Source organism: Polypterus senegalus, chromosome 17 (assembly GCF_016835505.1).
Source record: "Polypterus senegalus isolate Bchr_013 chromosome 17, ASM1683550v1, whole genome shotgun sequence".
NCBI classification, from domain to species: domain Eukaryota; kingdom Metazoa; phylum Chordata; class Cladistia; order Polypteriformes; family Polypteridae; genus Polypterus; species Polypterus senegalus.
In genome coordinates this window covers 41,929,669-41,951,127 of record NC_053170.1, presented here as the reverse complement: position 1 = coordinate 41,951,127, position 21,459 = coordinate 41,929,669, and the positions used below count along the sequence as shown (strand labels likewise).

At 34.8% G+C, this 21,459-nt stretch overlaps 1 protein-coding gene across 4 annotated transcripts in view; it reads right to left on the bottom strand.

Moving 5' to 3' along the window:
• The window catches only part of inpp5b (inositol polyphosphate-5-phosphatase B), a 129,187-nt gene that overhangs the window by 30,589 nt on the left and 77,139 nt on the right, over nt 1-21,459 (bottom strand). The gene's annotated exons all lie outside the window — the stretch shown is intronic.

Below are 21,459 nucleotides of genomic sequence, written 5' to 3'. Positions count from 1 at the left end.
TTCGAAAAAAAACTTTACCAGTATGTTAAAAGTTAGTGGAAAACTTGTGAACATATTTAAACATACTTTAAGCAGCACTCAGCCTCCAAGCATGCAAATCTCTACATACAACAGGAAACAGGAAATGTGATTTTCTGTGTGTGTGTATTAATATCTTAAACTTAATGTCTTTTGTGTATGAACTTATATGTGAGCTGTGTTTAATAAGTGAGCCTACTCCTTTAAGAATACTGTGCAGAGTGATGTGCTCTTCAACCTTATTGGCGAGTCAATACTGGCTGTGCTTCTCTACAACTCTGCACTGAATTAAGTAGGTTTAACAATGTACAGTATATATATATAATTTATAGTCAGCAGTCTGAGGCAGGGAGAGATAACAGAGAAAAATCTGTATCTTGTCAACTGTTTGGTTGGTGGTGGCATCAATGTGTGCATGAGAAAGACCCTGCTCTTTTATCAGTTCATGCCAGAGAGGTGAATACAGAATTCACTTGAATAGCAGAGCATTAACAAGCATTTGGACAGATTATAGGCGTAAAAACATTATACTTATTCATTGGACCGTAGGTTGTGGCTATCAGGAGAAGCTTGTCTTTTTCCCTGTTTCTTCACTAACATGATTTCCTAAAACTTGTTACCTACATCTTCTTGAATTCACTTGACACTACTGTTATTTGCCATGGCTTTGCTATGATCTTGAGGTGATGTCTCTAGTTCTGTGAAGAAATCCCAAAGCACAGATGCTAAGAATACTGGTGATTCCAACATGACTCTCTTCTGCAATGATGATTTAAAAAGATTTATTACATAAACCAGCTATAAGAATCCCTTGTCATGAAGACATCATCATAATCTGCCTAGTAAACAATTTCAATGTTCTTGGTCCTTTTCTGATATTAAACAAAGGAGAAGAAAGTGTCACATCTTTTCTCTATACTAATTGAATTAGAGGATAGAAACAGAAGAAACTATCATTAATAGATGCGGGGCTGTGGGAAAATAAAGAAGAAGCAGATCCACTACGGCTTCTAAAGAAATTATAGCCAGTAACTCAGGACTTCTTCCCCATATTGAAAGATGTCAAAGATTGTATAGTCCCTACAATACTGCTACATATCCTAGACCCTTGATGGTGTGTTTTCTTACTTTCCTGAATCACCAAACTGTGTTTCGTTAATCAAGGAAATCCACCCTCCGGTTCATCATATGAATAAAATGAAGTTTTGATATAGAATTAAATATACAGTATATTAATCATGACTATTTACGGAAAGTGACAATTACTGACTGACTGACAACTACTGCATTCCATTTGTGCTCCTGATCGCTCATAGATCAAGCTTTCCTAGTTACAAACTGCTCTAAACAGCAATGAGTGTTGTAATCGAACACAGACACATTCATAAGACCCAAATGCACTGGTAAATCAAAGACACATCTTAGGACCAACTACACGCTAAATGCATTTTTAAGACTCTGATCCCAAACAATATCTTTTAAAAAGTGTCTATGTATTTCTTTTCTGTCTTGCAGCAGCTTTCAAAAAAATTAAGAAGCAGAAGTAATGCTGAACCTAGAACACTTGACATTAACATACAAAATAAAGAGAATCTTCCTTTTTAGGAAATGTTTTATTTTCAAAAGTGTGCTGTACAAATATTTACACAGGCATTTCAAATTCAACTGCATAGTTCAGTATGAACAATGCATAAAAGTTAATCAAGCAGCACTAAGTTCCAGTAAAGTTGGGTCCGCGACAAAGTCAACCATTATCTGTTTCTGTTATAACTCATGCCTGTATCCAGTAGGCTACTGAAAGCAAAATCAGATAACAGTAGTCATTACAATTTATTTATCAAAAGACTCCAATTAAAACTGTGCGCAATGAAGGTTTTAAAAAATGATCAACACTCAGGAGAAGAGAAGTCATCCCGTGTTGTAATTATTCTTCTGAAGTTAAGTTGCCTTTACTTTTTACCAGACATTGGATAAAAATCAACCTAAATCTGAAACAAGTTTTTCATTAATCAGTTATTTTAAAACTCCTGTTAAACAGCTTTTTTTTTTTTTTTGCTGTTTTTAGGGTTTCTTATGTGAGTGGCCACACTTTGTTATTGCTTATAATTGTGTACAAATACAGAATTATATACCTGCTTGGACTGTCGTTACTTGCACTCAGTAAATTTATAACTGTGAAATAGCATTACATTCTTCAAATATACGATGTGTGCTTTCACTTATGGGATGTTCTAATGAACATTAATCTGCCTTCAAAAGTCAAATGAATGACACAAATTCAGTGCTTGCAGATTCATATTAAGCAATGAAGCATGCCGTTTTGCTTACTACTAACTGCATGTTTTGGTAATTATGCTTTTCTGTTAACACAGTATATGTTGTATTAATAGGAAGATGCCCCTTGTCCTTAGAAGAATTGAAACAGTAAATTTTATTTTGGCATTAACAAATGCAACAACTCATTTCATCGCCTGTGTGGACAACCCAAACAGCCACTTTGTTTTAATCTTGTTGAATTGGTGTTTACTTGCTGCAGCTGTTGTTAGCACTGCCAGTCTTCACACATCCCACAGCCTTATATGAATAACTGTGAATGCATGTTTTTGTCATCTATTATAGTGCCTTCTGGAGTCATTTTTCCACTTGCAGTCACACATGAGTACAGTGCTGACTTTCTTGCACTACTAATACTGTAAAAAAGCTGGTACCATTGTTTTTGGAACTTTGGTATCAAGTTAGCCCCAAAATATCAGTCCTTGTGACATTCCCTAGAGCTTCTAGAGTTTTGATCATTATGGATCACATTTCCCATGACTCTTGTCAAGGTGTGCCTTTGTGATGTGAGTCCAAAGTGGTGTTAGGATGGGTTTCTTTTTTGTGAGCAGAGCCAGGCAAAATAGTGGGATACTGTGAGTAAATAACTAGATGTCTGTCATATGTATTATGTGACAAGAGTAAACAGAATGTTTTGCTGTTTGTCAGGCATTGGTCCCCATTGAAACTTAATGTGTCAGGATCTTAGTTATTCCTATTCTCCTTACGAGCATGACACTAAGGAATTTTTCTCAATCCTAACAACAAACAACATAAGGCAAGTAAAATATTAAAATTCTTTTTGGGTGGAGTATTCCTTTAAGTGAAACTACCTCTTCATACCGTACATGACTGAAGATTTAACGTTAAACAAGCATAAACCTGTTTTATTAACTAACATTAGAAAGTTATGTGAATATAACAATTGATTTTAGGTATCACTGTCAGGATTTCAATACAGATACTGTATGTAAGATGTTAAAATACCTTTTATGTGCTATACATATTTTGTATTTTCATTGAAGACTAAAATATTTAATTCTCAGGTTTAGGTTAACAAATCACATAAGGTTTTTAGCAGTTTAAATATAAAATTTGCCAATAAACAAGATCACCAATAAAAAGTGAGCTTTCAACAAAAAGGGAAGTAAAGTATTATTACACTGCGTGTTAAGGATTACCATGCTATCACAGCCTTACCAGGAAGGTCAAACTCCACAGGATCTATTCTGCTATAATGTCATCTAGGGTTATCTCTGATCATTTGTCTGTTATAGTGATTCATTCTTTTAATAGATAACAAATCCCATTTAGACAGTGTTCAAAAAATATTAGCTAGGAGGCATATTCCTGGTGCATAGATGTAATGCTAAACTCTGATCGTAATTGTAATTGAAGCTGTATGAATATTAAAAGTACACAATAATGTATACACAAAATACACTATTTCATATTGGAACTAAAAAAACTTTTTGCTACATTTCCTTACGAGGTACATGATTCTAGCAAAGAAAATATTTAGGGCTTCAATTTCAGTATGGGATTGCAAGCAGTGCACATTTCTTTTAATAGTCCCGTGCAGTTAACCCAATCATGGTAGATTATTCTGCATTTTAATTATTATATTTTGCTGTTCATTCAGCAAATCATTCAGCAAATTTAATGAAAGTGACTAATTTGTTTTTTTTTATTGTACTATACTCTCCCTCACATAAGCATAAATGTTCACACACATTTTGGCAGTTATTAGCTTTAATCTGGCAAGTATGTATATTTGTGAAACAATATGGCAAAGCAAGTTCACTAAGCAAAAATTTCCACAAGAAATCCCAATTCAAATAAGGTAGCCCTAAACTCAGTCCAGAGTGCATGCCTCTGGAATCAATAGGCCTTACTCTTAACTGAAACATTGCACTTTAATATGATTTCTAGAAATGGCAGGTATGCAAGAATTAAATCTCCCCCCAAAACGCATGTGTCCACAGTGGATGAGCAAAGTGTGCCTAGTTTGAAAACAGCTCAGCAAAATATGATGGTCTGTAAAATTCTTGGGCAGTTATAAAATGACAAGCAAACTAAATTACTAATGTGCACTGTAGGGCTCACTTGATTTTGTCATAGAAACAATATCTTTGACAAGTGGTCCAATTGTTTAAGGATAAGCCTACATATTTTCTTATATTAAGTGGTTGTTCCCACTTCTATAGCAGACTCTTGCCATGTTTATGTCACACTTTATACTATAAAGTTTAATTGCATAAAGCCCTGGTTTTAATTATTGATTGGAATGGCAACTGTACTCCTTTTTTTCTATTTGTTTTTTTAGTTGGAACATTATTGAATTGGTTTCTTCTATCTGCTGAGCTTAAGGTTTACTTATTTTATTTTTTCCCTTAGGCAGTATGGGCAATCATACAAGAAAACCTTCTCATCTCAATCACTTATCGGTTTGATAAAGTCATCAACCACCAGTCAACAAAAAGAAACCACACAATCTATATTTCAGGGGTCCACCAACAGCTTGTTTTCCACATTTGATTTTTATATAGAGTATTTAATGCACAGTGTAGGCTGATGTTCTATAAGAAAGCAAAGAATGATGCTACATTTTTAAAAACAAATATATGAGAACAATACAATAGTAGTTAAAGTTATGCCTTTTGCTTAATATCATAACGTTTTAAAAATATCTATAAAAATTATCAATAATTCTTATAAATATTTAACCAACTCAAAAAATTTGAGTTTCAATAAAAAAAACTGTAATGTCAATGTGTTTTTTGATTATACGTATCACTGCATAGGGCGGGTCCTCTAGCAAATAACATGAGTGTTGACTGCAGTAACACAATGTTGATTTGACAGATTTGAAACTGATTTCAGATACTAAAGGGGTATACATAACAAATTCAGGTATACTATAACTTCAAATTAGTATGTGATAGTGCTAGTGGAAAATAACTTTCTACTCAGAACAAACCTCCTCTAACACAAAAGGATATCTGCCTGGTACACAAGGATCATATATGCAAGTTAGATTGTTCTGTGTAGCTAATGTTTTAATTTCACCAGTGAAAAACAATGATAAGATAAGAAGATAACCAGTCACTTACTGAGTTACTTCAAACCACCTTACAGCTTTGCAACTCTTTAAATTTTCTGTTGCCTAATATTTGAGTCCAGTACTGATTTGGAAGTTGGAAAAAAGCAATAACACTCAATTCCAAGAGTGACTACCTAAGGGGTAGTATTGGACTGATATAAGTAATATTAGTACATACCCACTGTATACACCTGCTTAAGCAAGCTAAGACATGAGGAACAGTTCCTGAAGGTTTCCACCCACCTTACATCTAGCTCATTTATTGGCTACTAAATACCAGTCCAAGTCTGCATAACCTTCTGCACAAGGGGCAGAAATCTTAAGTACCCTCAATCGTTGGTGTTATCCCTGGTTTCTCACCCAACTCCCAACTTAAATTACAAGAATAAAAAAGTCAGACTGTACTCTGGTTCAGCTGCGGGTAATTAGACAGTTGAAAGATACTATTCGGTAGTGAACTAGTGATCACGAAGCAAATAAGTGGATCACAGAGCAACAAATAATAAAAAATAAACCAATTATACAATTTCAAAAATGACCAAAATTGATATTTAACATGGGTTGCAGATCTTTCTGTTGCATTTCTTAATTATTATTTCATTATTATTGATATTATTGTTATGGGCTATCAATGAAGCTGCTAAACATTATGTGCTATACCCAATATAATCTCTTTTATACAAAATGTGACTATTTCTGTAGCTGTCATGAATGGGGCAAACTGCTGTTAAACATAATTATTCAGCACACATATTTCCTATTTTGTAAGACTTATCAGGATAAATGAAATATTTATCTCCATTACAAATCATAAGTGGAAAATGTGCTTTAATTATGTGTTCTATAATAATTGATCAATATTTAGTGGCAGTAATTATGAGATGCCTGCCAGGTTGCCACCCTGTTACACCTTCTTGGCATTTTCTGGCCCTTCACCTCCAAGAATGTTAAATAGAGCACTGTTTTTGTTATTGCTAAATTTGTTTAATTATAGTGTGATTTCAGAAATAAAACTAAGATTTATGCATCCCTTGAAAGTATGTGGTGATGGGACCAATTACCTGTGACTGTTAAGTGTTTTCACTTTTAGCATCCCATAGACAGAAACATTGAAATATTAAGTTGAATGAAAAAATAGAAAAAAACATACACGGTGCAGAGCTCCAATTAGAAAACAGTATATGCACTAATTCCAAAATATCAAGAGAATTTTTACATGAGACAAGCTGCACTGTTTGTCATGCTTATTCCAAAATAAAATTTGCAAATGATTCATTCAAAATTGCCACAATGGCCAGACAATTAGATAGATAGATAGATAGATAGATAGATAGATAGATAGATAGATAGATAGATAGATAGATAGATAGATAGATAGATAGATAGATACTTTATTAATCCCAAGGGGAAATTCACAATTATATGGTTCAGCTGAAAATGCTGATTTAAAAAAAATGAACTGGCGGGCCACTTTAATGATACTAAAAATAACTAGTTAGCAGTAGGGCCCTCACACAGAGACATTCAAATAGTGAGACTTCTAAAAATAAATTAGCAAAACTAAACGTGCGGTACTCTTTAGGTATTTGAAGATAGTGGAGTCTATAGCATTACAATGAATAAAATATTATGAAAACAGTGAAAAAGCACAATGTTCATATTTAAATAATATGAGAGGCAACTGAGATGCTGTCTTCAATTCTGAGTACATTAATTGATGACATAATTACTAATGTTTAAGCCAGTCCTATTCAAGGGCTAATTCAGAATGAGTCCACAGACTAATTAAAAGCAAACATCTGATATACTTATGCGCGATACTTTGAAAACAAAGACTGTTTTAATAGGTATTTTGGAATAGTTTTTTCTCTGTGTTATTAATTAACTTACTTTCATATTTAATTTAAAAGACTTTCATAAATGTAAAGTACAAATACAAACATAATATCACAAGAATATGTTAAGTACCTAACAAAATGTCTTATGGAGATGCTGTTTTGTTAACATCTTAAAATAATTTTATTGGTGGGATTTTTATTCTCCCAGCAGTTCATTGTACAGTATATTTATTTTTTGCATTCCTATAGTTTTTTTAGTTGGTTCACTTTGATATTGACTTATTTTTTAGGTGTCCTTGCATATAATGCGAAAAATACTTATTGTGGTTGCCATGTCTTTCTGCATGACACAAATAAGCACCCAATAGACAGATTTTGTTGAAATATGGCACACTTATTCTTCAAGAAAATTTTTCATGAAAAGTTTAGTTTTATTGAACTATCTTAAACAGAGCAGACTGTACAAATTTAAAAAGAAATTCACAATTTGTAAACTAATCTATCTTAATATGTGCAACTTCAATTGCGGATTACCTTACTGTTTCCAATTTACCCTAAGAGAGGTCACTTCAACTTATTTTTCTCTTTTTAACTCATCCAGCTGCTGATCCTTCTATCTATCTATCTATCTATCTATCTATCCTGACAGCGAACTGAGATCCCCAATACAAGTTACTTTAAAACCGGGAACATGGCTGGAAAAAAAAAAGTTTTATAAGGGGGTACCTAAGTATATTGCAGAAGTCAAGATGAAAAAAGTGTTGTTTTTATTATTTTTTGTCAAACAGTCTTCTTATCTCCTAGAATTTTTGCATATATTCTTAAATGGCTTGAACACATTCATTTTCTTAAGACCACTGCACTAACGTCTGAACTCAATCTCCCCAGGAGGATTGCCTAATATAAGTGTGATTCAATATACATTAGTAAAATGTCTCCATTTTAAACCTAATGAAATACATAAACTCTACATACAGGGTCTGTCCCCAAACTTTCTTACTGAACCTCATGGATCATTTTCATTTTCTTCTTCATGTAACATTGCAACTATCTTCATTCTGCAACCGCCTTTAGTTAAATATGTAGCAGTTTAACATGGGAAAACTACTCCACTTATGTCAACAGATAGCTAAATAAACTCCAAATGCAGTAAATGCTTCACAAAGAAATACAAATGCAGACATTAACTCTGGAATTGTGATGAATCATTCTACTGAGCGTTTATGCACACTTAATTGAGGACTAATCTAGGAGCATTAAGAAAGGTCTGTCCATTACAGCAGTAAGTTCTGTTCTAAGAAACCCCTGTGGCTCAAGGTTTTCATTCAAATGAATTTCACAATTAGTGAGTTATTTATACTTTAAATTAATCTACTCACTTCGCTTCTGGCACGTGTCCCACCCGATTTAACAGAGTTTAAGAGGATCTGCCAGGAAAAACTGGATAAACTACTCAAATCAATGTGTGCAAAGTTTGTAGATACCGACTAAGGGACACTTTAAGCTGTAATTGCTGTCAAAGGGGCTTCTACAAATTACTGAAAGCCTTGGAATTTATACATAAATGAGAGTTTTGAATTTTTTGTTTTCACTTTGCCAGTATGGGTTATTGAGTTTAGACAGGGTCTAAAAACTTTCTGAATCCATTGCATATTAGCTTGCCTGCTAAAACTGTACTTATGAAATAAGATCAGACAAATGGATCTATTGCTGAAGTAATTGCTTTTCTCTAAAATTCACAGTTGTTAGCTTTTGGTAAGTAAACAAATTGTACAGATAAGTGAAAATTAAAAAGAAAATGGTAAAATGAATGTAACCATTTAAAGCTACAGTATGACAAAAAAGATACAGATTTTTCTTAACTTTTTTAGAAGAAGGAAAAAAACAGGAAACTAAACAAAAAAATCAATTAAAGCTAATAATGTCTCAATGATTGTGAAACTGGTAGAATTAAAAAACTGTACCCACAGTGTTCTCCCGGGACTGAATTTGAAAGCCACTTCATTATAGGACCCACTCATTTACACATAAAACATTCACATTTACAGGAGGCCAATTAGAACTTATCACTCAAACTAATACACCCAATGTTGGGATGTGGTGGGAAGACAGGAGTACTGGGACAAAAAATGCATGAGACACAGGGTAGTTAACAATCCCCAAACAGAAAATTAGCAGAAGCAAGATTTGAACCCAGGACAATGAATGACCATTTGAAATGAATATCAAAAAGGATTAGGCTGTGAGCTAAAATGAATAATGAAAGAATAATGTTTGTCCAGAACTGGATGTTTATGGCCATCTGGAGAAAACAAATCCAACTGAAAAAACTTTCACCGGAGAGTTTGTCCCTCAGAGGTTTATTTCTATGTAATACTGTTCTTCTCATTATCTTTCTTATTACCTTTACCATTACCTTCCCACAAATCATTATCACTATTATTATTATTATTATTACTATCATCATTATATTTATCATTACCTGCAAACTCAAAAACAGAATAGAAAAATATATACAGTATATTTTATACAAACTGTAATATATATTAAATAATGGTTTGTTTTTCAGCTGTGCATTTGTAGTGTATAAACACATCTACTACTTTCCAAGACACTACACAAGTACAGAGCTAAATGAACAACTGTTTTAATTTATTTTCTACAATTAAGCACATTCAAAGAAGTCACACTTCTCAGATCACAAGGAAAACCTTATGGAACAAGTAAACAAATTATTTGAGGCAGGGTTGACATTAGTTTTCAATTACTGTAACAAGCCTTGGTTTTGTGTCCCAGTTTAAATTGTGTATGAGCCTCTCATATGTGTTATATAATCCCAAACCCACTTATACATTCACTGACAGAGGGTTTGTCCCTGCCTTGTGCGAAGTGTTTCTGGGACAGGCTATGGTTTCTTGCAATGCACAAATAAATAGATCAGGACAAAAATTTGGAGAGATTGATTGATGCGTGTTGTGTAAACACAAAATTCCTACTTGATTAACTTTTTCTGCTCCCATTGGCATTTGTAATATGTGTCATATCTAGTCAGTTCAACTGCGCATAACCATATGTTTCAAAACATTACATACCTAAGCAAATTCATTAGAGAATTAATGACATTAGTAAATAAAAACAGGATTTGGTGATGACTACTCATATTAATTATTTACTCAACTACTTTTAACCTACTTGTTTTGTTCAGGTTTGAAGGAAGCTGCTGCATATCCTAGCACCACTGGGCAAAAGATTAGAACTAACACTGTATTACAAGTTGTCGCAGGCGGCTGGGGGTGGAGCCCAGCCGGGACGCCTGAGGGGACCGGAGGAGGGCTGGTGCCTCCTCCCGACCACGAGGGGGCGAACGCCCTGGTTTTTGTTGCTGGCCTCGGGTAGGGGGCTTGGAGGCCCAACCCTGTAGGGGCCCGTGGCCACCGTCAGGCGGCGCCCCGGAGCCTGAAGAACCCTCGAGTGTGGCGGAAGTGTGTGTGTGGCTGGGGGAAAGAAGAATGGGGACACCCGGAGGGCTTCCGGGTGCGCAGCCGGCACTTCTGCCGCACGGCGGCGTGTCCAAGAAGGAGTGCCGGGAAGCAGCTGCAGCCTATCCGGTGTGGTATAAAAGGGGCCGACTGCATTTGAGAGCGGAAGTCGGGTGGAAGAAGGATGGAGCTGGAGAAAGGACTGGAGGCGGCCAAAAAGGAAGGCATTGAAAGACTGTGAAAGGCCCGGACTTTGGGGGATCGGTGCTGGAGGCACTGGGTTTGTGCACTGAACAAATTGTAAATATTGTAAATAAACGTGTGTGTTGGGTGCAAAACGATGTCCGTCTGTCTGTGTCCGGGTCCCGTTCCACAAAGCATACACACAAACAAATACACTTATGCCCAACCAATTTATTCAAATGGCACCTCTCAAGAGAAAAGAAAACGGGTACCTGGAGGAAAACCTATAAAGACATGGGAAGAATGAGTAAAAGCAACATTGACAGTACTCAGGCTAGTGATTTGAGTTCAGGGCACTAAAACTACGGCAGCAGAGCTAATCACTGCCCCACTGCTGTTTCAGCACAGAACAGGCTTTAGTCAAATCTATGAAAATGCAGCTGAAAAAACATGTTTGAACTTAATCATGAAATGTAGTAACTTGCAAGCAAAGCATCCAGCAAACCAGAAGTTACACAAGAAAACATCATGTTTATTGAATTTTAACCACATGCTCCTTTTGAGCTCTGGTGGAAACACAGTAGTCATGATTGTATATTATTCATACTGAAGTCTACACTAATGCATAGTTATGTAGTCTGCCCTTGTTTTTCAAAGGTTTATGATTAACAGATTCCCACCATAAGTAGGTTTGTTATCAATACAGGAAAGATGTAATTCCTACAATGTTGTGTGTCTGAACTTAAGACAGGACTCTCAACCAATGAATGAGGGAAGAGACAGATCTTCAAGTCAAACACACAGCATTATGAGATTAAAAATTTTAATTGGCCACCAATACAAAATTAACATTTACAGAAAATAACATTTTTTGGTGGAGTATTGATTTAATGAATCAACAGTAAAGAATATGAAGGAAAAACATCTGGAAATCCATGAAGATGTTGCTGCAGCTAAACTCTGTACTGTATATTAATGTTACAGTACAGTATATAGTACAGTAATTACAGTGGTTTTATAAGTCAGATCCACAAGAATTTTGACAGGGACATAATTTTCACTATTTTGGCTTTGTACACCACCACAATGGATTTGAAACAAAGCAATCAAGATGTGAATCAAGTATTGACTTTCAGCTTTAATTTAAGGAGTTTAAAAAAAAAATATTGTATGAGCTGTTTAGAAAAGGCCAACATTTTTATACATGCCCCCTCCATTTTCAGGCACACACAAGTACTTGGACAAACAAACACAATCATAAATATAATAATCATTTTCAATATTTGTTTGAAACTATTTTTACAGTCAATGACTGCCTTAAGTCTGGGACCCAGGGCCATCTCCAACTACTGGGTTTCCACCCTAGTGATAATTTGCAAGGCCTTTACTGCAGCTGTCTTCAGTTTCTGCTGGTTCGTTGGACTTTGAGTTCAGTTTTGTCTTCAGCAAGTGAAATGCATGTCCATATGGGTCACTTGATTGACGTGGCCATTAAAGCATATTCTGCTTCTTTGTCTGGAAAAGCACTTGGTTTGCTTTCACAGTATGTTTGGGCTCACTGGTCATCTGTAGGGTTGAGTGTTGTTCTATCAGTTTTGCAGCATTTGTCTGAATCTGAGCAGATAGTATAGCCTTCTACACTTTAGAGGCCATCCTGCTACTTGTGCCAGAAGTTAGATCATCAATAAACACTAGTGACTGACTTCCATTTGCAGCCATGCATGCCCACACCATAAAACCGCCTCTACCATGTTTCACAGATGATGTGATTTGAGACATTCTATCATTCTGGTATATACTGATCTTAGTTTTTCTTTGTTCAAAGAAAATTTTGTTCCAGAAGTGGATAAAAATGTCCTTCCTATGCTTGAGGTTTACCAGTGGTTTACACCTTGTGGTAAACCCTCTGCTTTTACTTTCATGAAGTCTTCTCTTGATTGTAGACTTTGGCAATGATAGTTCTACCTCCCAGTGAGTGTTCTTGGTGTGGCTAAATGTTGTGAAAGGGGGTCTTTCAACAAAGACAGAATTCTGCAATCATCCAGCACAGTTGTCTTCTATGGTTTTCTAGACCTTCTGGTGTTGCTGAGTTCAAAGGTGTTTCTTTTTTTTAAGAATATATCAAATGGTGGATTTGAACACTCCTTGTGTTTCTGCTATTTCTCTAAATGATTTGTTCTGTTTTCTCAGCGTAATGATGGACACAGGCAGAACGTTGTACCTCATATTGAGAGTTTGCACAAGTTTTTCACAACTTGCAAAAAAATCTTTGACCTGATAGCAGCAAAGTGGTAAAGAAAAGCTGCTTGGCCTGATAGCAGCAAAGTGGTAAACAAAAATAGACCACTTCCTCTGAACAGCTGCCTTTAAATTACATGCTAGATGCAAAGAAGAGACTAAAACTGTCAAGTACCCAAATAAAAGTTCAAATTCTTGCAATAACTTAAAATTATCAAACTATAGTTATTTAGTAAATAAGTAAATTAAATATATTTTTAAGTAATTGGTGAATTTACACAACCTCTGCCAAAATAGTTTACATGCACACTTGCATACATTTTATACTAAAAGTGGTGTGTATAACTTATTTCACATAATGTTATTAGTGATGATGAAGCCAAGGTCAAAATTGCAACTGCCAAATAAGTTATGAAAGATAAACAGATTAGAACAAGAAAAAAACATCAGATTACAAATGAAAAACTATGAACATATGGAGAATAACTTTTCATCATATGATTCCGATGTGGGCAATGAAAAAGAAAAAAAGCAAGTTAATGTAGGATATTAAAGCAAATATGGGCACAAAGACCTGAAAGTTCACACGAAGCACATTTAATTTATGGACAGAAATTAAACTAAATAAACAGAATGCAAAATATGCATGGAGAGGTACGAAAGGTATAACACTGAACCTACTGGTGCCTACAAAAGAAGAAAACTCCTGGGGATACTAAACTTATAAGCTTAATCTTTCTGAGGCTGACATTATTTGTGACACACTCACTTACAGTAAACATTTCCATTGTCAAATAGAAGCTAGTGAATACATATAGAGTGCATAAAATCAAAATATTGGTCAATAGCTAGAAGGATAGGACAGTAACATTTCCTGATAGACTTCTGAATAATTTGTTGGCTGAAAATACTCAGTGTTACAGAAGATGTGCAGCATTGTTTATAATTGCACTCAGTTTTGTTTCCATTCTCTTTTCCTCTACTACTTAAAGATGGCCAAGAGTGCATCCCATAATTAAGCCTGCCCTTTTAATCAGCTTAATTCAATTAACTAATTAATTAATTGAAGTGAAGTCACTGGCTCAGCATGCCAAATTGTAGAAAATCGCTTCTGCCATTACAGAATTATTAAATACAAGCGTACATTGAGCATCAAAAAAGCTTGAAGGCAGCGGGGAAGCCCAAAGAACTGATAACATTGCCGCAAATGCACTAGACTTCCTTTTGGAATTTCATCACCCGTTTTGGCAGGCTCAGAGGAAACTGGAAGGGGACTCATACTCTACACTTAATCTGATCATATTATGGCATGAGAGACTGAAATGCCACAGTAAACAGGTGGGTACAGACTACCCATATCAAGCAATAATCTGCGAAAGGCATCTAGAATGGATACCATAAAAGGTAAAGATAAAGCCAGTAAACACACTTCTTATATTCTTATGGCCTAAATTGTGCCAGTTAAGCATGTTTCTCAATACCGAGAGGGAAGATATTCACCAAAGGCCAGGTGTCATAGCCTCCTTCACATCAAGAATGACTTTAGTAGCTGAGTTTGAAGAATGGGTGAAAGTACCTATAAATGAAAATGATGATAAAGTGTAATCACACCATGGAAGATGAAAAGAATGTGCATGGTTGGTGGAAAAGCCACAAGGAATCCTTCACTCTGCATTGCTAACACACCACGCAAAACAACAGACCAGAACAGAATGGTACTGAAACCAACAATGGTGGATGCAACTGTAAATAATTCTGAGTTTGCCCAATAGTTTTGTTCCATTTGGAAGACCAACAAAAGTTCCCAGTACATAACCGTTAAGACTAATAGCTTATAATTATCCATATGCAATACTGTACATTGCAAAACTATGCAAGTAAGCTGATAAAGTTCTTATTTTAAATTTAAATATTCCTATAAATATTCTAAAGTATTATGTGCACTTTCATTTTAAGCTTTTTGTTTTTTGTGGTGCCGACTGCCTTGACTAATTGCTGTTCTAATTGCACAGTTGTTTTTTTAATTTGATTTATTTACTGAGATCTATGCTTCGGATAAATGTGTCTGCCAAGCAAATAAATGTAAATGTAAAATCTATAGATAAATCATTAACAAGAAAATAATCAAGTGGGCTGCTGCATTACAGACAATTACTATTTTGCAATTTATAGATGACCTATAATTTACCTAATACTGAATGTTAAATGAAGGTCAGGCCTAAGACTTTTATATATGCTAAAATTATATAGTTATAGAAAGCAGCAAGGAGAGTGGGCATATACAGCAATGCGTCTCAAACTATACTCTTCCAAGATCCCCCCATCAGAGCTCCACTACATGGGCCAAGATGTTACCATTTTTCTACTTCTGTTGCAGTCTTGACAAAGGTTCTTGTTTTTAAACAGACATTTATTAACAAAAGCATATTTGATTCTAGTGTTATTACACTGCCTTTGTTTTTATTTTTTTGAACATAACATAAACTTAATAATGTTTCAAAAAACGGCCTTATGTTTTAATGAAGAAATTTTATTTTTACTACTGCGTGAATTTTTTAATCATAACATAAAACTAGTAGGCATTATTTTTTATAAACAATAACCAGTAATTACCAAAATACAAAATCTGCCACTGCAGATATTTTTGATAACAACAAAAGCTGCTCACTACTCACTTGGCTAAAGTATTTCTTTTGACATTAAGCGTAAAGTTATTACATATTTCTGAAAATAAAGGGTCAAAGGTGATTTTTCAAAATGCAGAATAAATCACTGCAGAAAATATTTTTATTATTTAATTACAGAAGCTTCCTGGTTATTCTCTGGATTCAGCACTAGAGTGCTTTCATCAATAATAAGCACATTTTTACATTAGTGGAAATGCATGTGTAAAAATCAAGTCGACATTTACAAGTCTGTCAAATCTGTTCCGTTATTCTAAAACACTACAGCTCTTTAAGTCAGTGTAGCATGAAACCCTCTTTTTTCTATTGGTTCATTAATAGCAGCCAGTTTCCATTCTAACTACAAGTTAGTAGCTATGGTATGCTGTGCTGTTCAAGTGAACATGAGTGAACACTAAATCCTGCTGTATATATGTGGGAAGTCCATCCATTCTTTTTCTATATATGATCCAGACACTGGAGACACCAGATGTAAATGTAATCTAGCTATAATGATTCAATGTATATTGTATATGTATGAAATGTAATTTAAAAGGATTCTTTGATTAAAACTGTCTGTCATTGTGCAGAATAACACATTTTGAATACTGAGAAAGCAGTCCACTTTTAAAATACACTTTTTTTTGCCCTACTGCAGCTTCATTTTAGTATTTTGCTGCTATTTTAAACTTACTTTCAGTCATTCTGCAGCCCCCAGGAAGATTCTTGGGGCCCCTAATTGCGAACAGTGCTTTATTGAACTAATTGCGCTCAAACATACTCCTTGAGCCTTTCTAGACTTTCTACAGCAATGATTTAACATAGTCATTCATTCATTTAATTAATTTTATTTATAAGACACTTTACATTTGTAGTCAATCTCAAAGTACTACATAAAAAAAATGCAATTTAATATTAATTTCTGTCTTTATGAAATTTATCATGCCATCCTGCCTTTAGACCTATTCTCCAAACTGGGTTATGTGAACACAGCTAAACAGCCCAAGACCTCAGCCACAGACAATAAAGTTGCTCATAATCTTCTTTTACCATTTGGACCAGAAATTCAATTTTTCACAGAGCATACGGAGCTTTCAAAATACCACATCTAACACACATTTAACTATATAACTATCTAACCATGTTGTCTTATTAATAATTTGCTATTGATCCATTGAGCTCCTGCTCACTTTTCACATTTTTGACAACATATCAGACCTTGTGCATGTTGCTGACATACAAAAGTACAACATCAACAACAGTAGAAAAATGAAATAATTTAACAAGTATATCACGCTGTAGTTGACAGAATTGTACGTGTATGGATTGTCAACAGTGGAAAAGTACAATTAGATTCAAAACAGCCTCATTTCTTTGCATGTTGCTAAACCACTGATACGATACCAGTCACGGACATGTATACAGCATTGCATACAAGAGGAAATGAGATGTGCTAAATTCTTTCCCTAAAGGGGGCATCAAAAAAATTGTACACTAATCGTTGGTGGTTTTGACTTAGCTAACCTCTTCTTTCATAACACATCTTGTGACAATTTAAAACCTGTCAGAAATGTTTATATTCTCTTTTTACAAGAAAACACTTTTATTTCAATTATAACTGAAATATTTACTGTCAATTCCCAAAGATGATGAAAATGCTTTACAAAGCAAATTACCTTAAACCTATCCTATCTTCACAAAGAAGTAAAAACTGTAATTTAAATTAAATATAAAAACAAAATTGTGTCAAACTGCTAAATGATAATTTATAACCAGCAATTTTGAAGTTTGAATGAAAACCTGAAAAACCTGCTATACAACACCATAGCCAAAAGCTATTTTAATTTCAACCAAGTATAAAACAGGTTTTAAAGCATACTAAGCAACTAAAACAGTAAGATATGATATTAAGATCTGATAAATGAAAAAAAGGAGAAACTGGCAGAGAATATATCTAAGAACATTTTTTCCACTGTTCACACAATGAACCGTACATGGCAGTGCGTCACAGTTTAGAGTGGGAGTGATGAGGACACCAGATTATGTATAAGTGCACTCATGTGCATGTGTGTTATTCCTGTATTTGTATTGATTGTTTTTTCCAGAAATGACAGTGTTCATCTATGAGTGCTATTACAATAAGTTTTGGATTATGAATACAACTAGATTTTAAATAATTTGATTATTCAAAACTAAACAAATTTTCTCATTATTAAGCGTCACGTGACTGCAAATGCACTTCATGACATGGGCCAGAGGTCTGGCCTGTGCAGCAAAATGTATAAAGAAAATAAACCTAGACTAAGCATTAAAAAAGTAAACACACACAGAGAATATGGAAGCTTCATGTAAACAACGCCAAGACAGAAACTCCAACTTAGCACTCAGGAACTATAAGGTAACAGTGATGACCACTGCACTATACTCATTTTATTTATTTATGACATGGAATTAACATTGTTTTCTTCTAATGTACAAAATTATTGGAAACCTGTGTTTTCCTCAACATGAGTGACAAAATTCACTTTGGTACAGCACAGTGCCAAGTTTAAATTTAGATTTGATTGACAAAAGAGGTTTGACTGAAAAAGCATACAAACATTAAAAGTCCAACTCTTGCTCATTCCAAAAAACTTAAGTAAGCTCATGAACATCTATTAAATTGTACTTACAAATGACTTCTTGTCTTGATCAACCAAGTTTACAAACATACTTATTTACATTTTTGTCTGGGCCACTACAACAATGGAGTGAATGTCTAAGTTAAGAGAGTCAGCTGTTAAATTCAGTAAACTAGGGGAAGGTGTCTAAGGTTGTGTCAAATAAAGTTGATTCAACAGCAACCATAAAACAGAAATGAAACCACACCAAGTACTGCACTTTGGAAGAATGGGAAATCTTGTCTGGCTAAGTTGGGAAAATAATTACAGTAAAAAGTCAAAGGCAAATTAAAAGGAAAAATGGAATAAACTAGCATTAACATACACTCCAGAATAGCATGCCACTTGTGGAAGTTAGAAGAAATTACACAGTCCAACCCATTTGAAAAGTTTACACTTTTTTTTGTTCTTTATTTTGCCTTATACAATTTCTTGTATTACGAATTTGTTAGTTTTCACATACCCCTTGGGGTCAGAGCGCAGGATGAGCCATTGTACAGTGCCCCTGGAGCAATTACAGGTTAAGGGTCTTGCTCAAGGACCCAGCAGAGTAGGATCTCTTTTGGCAGTGACGGGGATTCGAACAGGAAACCTTCCGGATACCAGCACAGATCCTTAGCCTCACAGCCACCACTCCTTGTAATTAATTTAGACAGCTTTACAGAGGTATATACTAACTTTAACATTAAAGAGGCCTTTTCTGTTTCAGTTTCTAAAAAGCCAAATTAACTGTGATTGAATATTTTACATTCAATCACAGTTAATTTCATTTAGCTTTATAGAAACTGACACAGAAAAGGCCTCTTCAATGTTAAAGTTAGAATATACCTCTGTAAAGCTGTCTAAATTAATTGCATATATAAACCACAAAGTAATTGATTGTACAGTTATTAATCCCCTTTAATATGACACACTTAAATTATCACTGTTGCAGCCAACTGGTTTTAGAAGTCACACAGTTAGTTAAATGCAGATTGCCTGTCTTTAGTCAAGGGCTTTCAGTTCATTGTAGTCTAAATGTGCTCACATCTGGAGGTCCAACTCGGGATGAGTCAGTATTGTAGCCTAACCTATACAATTAAGAGAAAAGGACACTCCATGTAACACTGTGATAAAGTTATTGAAAAGCACAAGTCAGACAATGGATTCAATAAAATATCCAAGTCACTGAGTATCTCTTAAAGTTCAGTTAAATCAATCATCAAGAACAGAAAGAGTCTGGAATAGTTCAGAGTCAACCTAGAACAGATCATCCACAAAAACTGAGTGAATATGGAAGAAGACAACTAGTGAATGATGCCATGAGAACTATGATACCGTATCTCTGGAAGAGTTATAAGTTACACTAGTTGAGAATGGAAAGACTGCATACAACAGCTGTTCCCAGATGTTTCACAAATAATGTTAGCAGTAAGAAGGTTCTATGGTGTGATGGGACAAAAATTGATCCTAAATTGGCCTAAACACCATGTTTGATGTAAGCCAAACGCTGCACATTACCAAAAGCACAACATCAAAATGAAGAATGCTGGTGAAGAATCGTGATATGGGGATACTTCTCTGCAAGAAGCCCTTAAAGGCTTGCGATGGTATGGGGTAAAATGAATGCAGCAAAATTAAGGAAAATCCTGAAGGAAAACTTAACGCAACAAGTATCCTTGCTCATTGTTTTCCAGCAAGACAATTTAACCCCAAGCACAAAGCCAAAGCTACACAAGAATGACTTAAAAACAACAACATTGACGTCCTGCAGCGGCCAAGTCAACAGTCCAGATCTCAATCCAACTGAAAATTTATATCTAGATTTGATAAAGACTGTTCACTCACATTCCCCAAGCAACCTGACAAAGCTTGAGCATTTTTTCAAAGAAGAATGGGAAAAAATTGAGGTGCCCAGATATGTAAAGCTAAAACACACAGACTCAATGCTTTAATTGCTGCCAAAGGTGCATCTTCTAGATACTGACTTAAAGAGTGTGAATAACTTTCATGAAAGTGCTCACAGCAGTAAAATGATGGTCTACAGTTTCCATGTCATCACTCTAGCACACTTCTCTAAACCCCATACCCTGCAAAGAATCAGTATTACAATCTGTAAGTAAACTGTAATTAAAATATTACTTTTGACAAAAGCTTTTATTTTATGTAACATCTTTGACAGTGAGACATTACATTTATTTTTATTGGTATTATTATTAAACCTCAACAAAAAATAATCAACATTTGGAGGTGAGCAAAACAGAAGTCGTGCAACAAAATGTGGGTTGCAATTAGTAATTACTTTCATATTCATGCTAAAAGCACTTTAGATACTTTATGTTCTCTTCATTGCTTTTCTTTTGATGACCTACAGTGCCTTGAAAAAGCATTTGCCCATATCCTAACTTCCATTATTACAATTTTTTATTAAATGTTTTCAGATTTGTAACCAAAATCTAACATTAAATAAAAGACAACCATTCATGTATCACAAGAACACATTTCGCAAACACTTTCATTGATACTGAAATGTGAAGTTTCCCTTTTCATGTTATGAACCTGTACAGACATTGCTCCCCATTTTGCCAGCACATATTCTTGAAAAAGACCATTACAAAATAAAGATTACAAAAAAAATACTTGCCGCATTGCAGTTAGTAGTCCTAATATTATGGGCTGTGGTCATACCAACTGTTTACATGTGATTATGTGGCCAAGTATGACACAAAGTCTACCATAAATCCTGAAATGCTGTACATATGTGTCTGATTGCCAACAGTAAACACACTGCTTACATAAAGGAGATTACACTCCTTAATAAATGGTACAATAACAACCAACTCTCCCAAAACAAAGATGACAGTTGACATCAAAAGGGGTAGCAACAGCTTTAGGTTTCTGGCGTTCCACATCACTGAGGATCTTTGCACAGTTCCTCAAAATCTTGTTTAACAGGCTTAGCAGCACCTTTAGATTTTGAGAAAG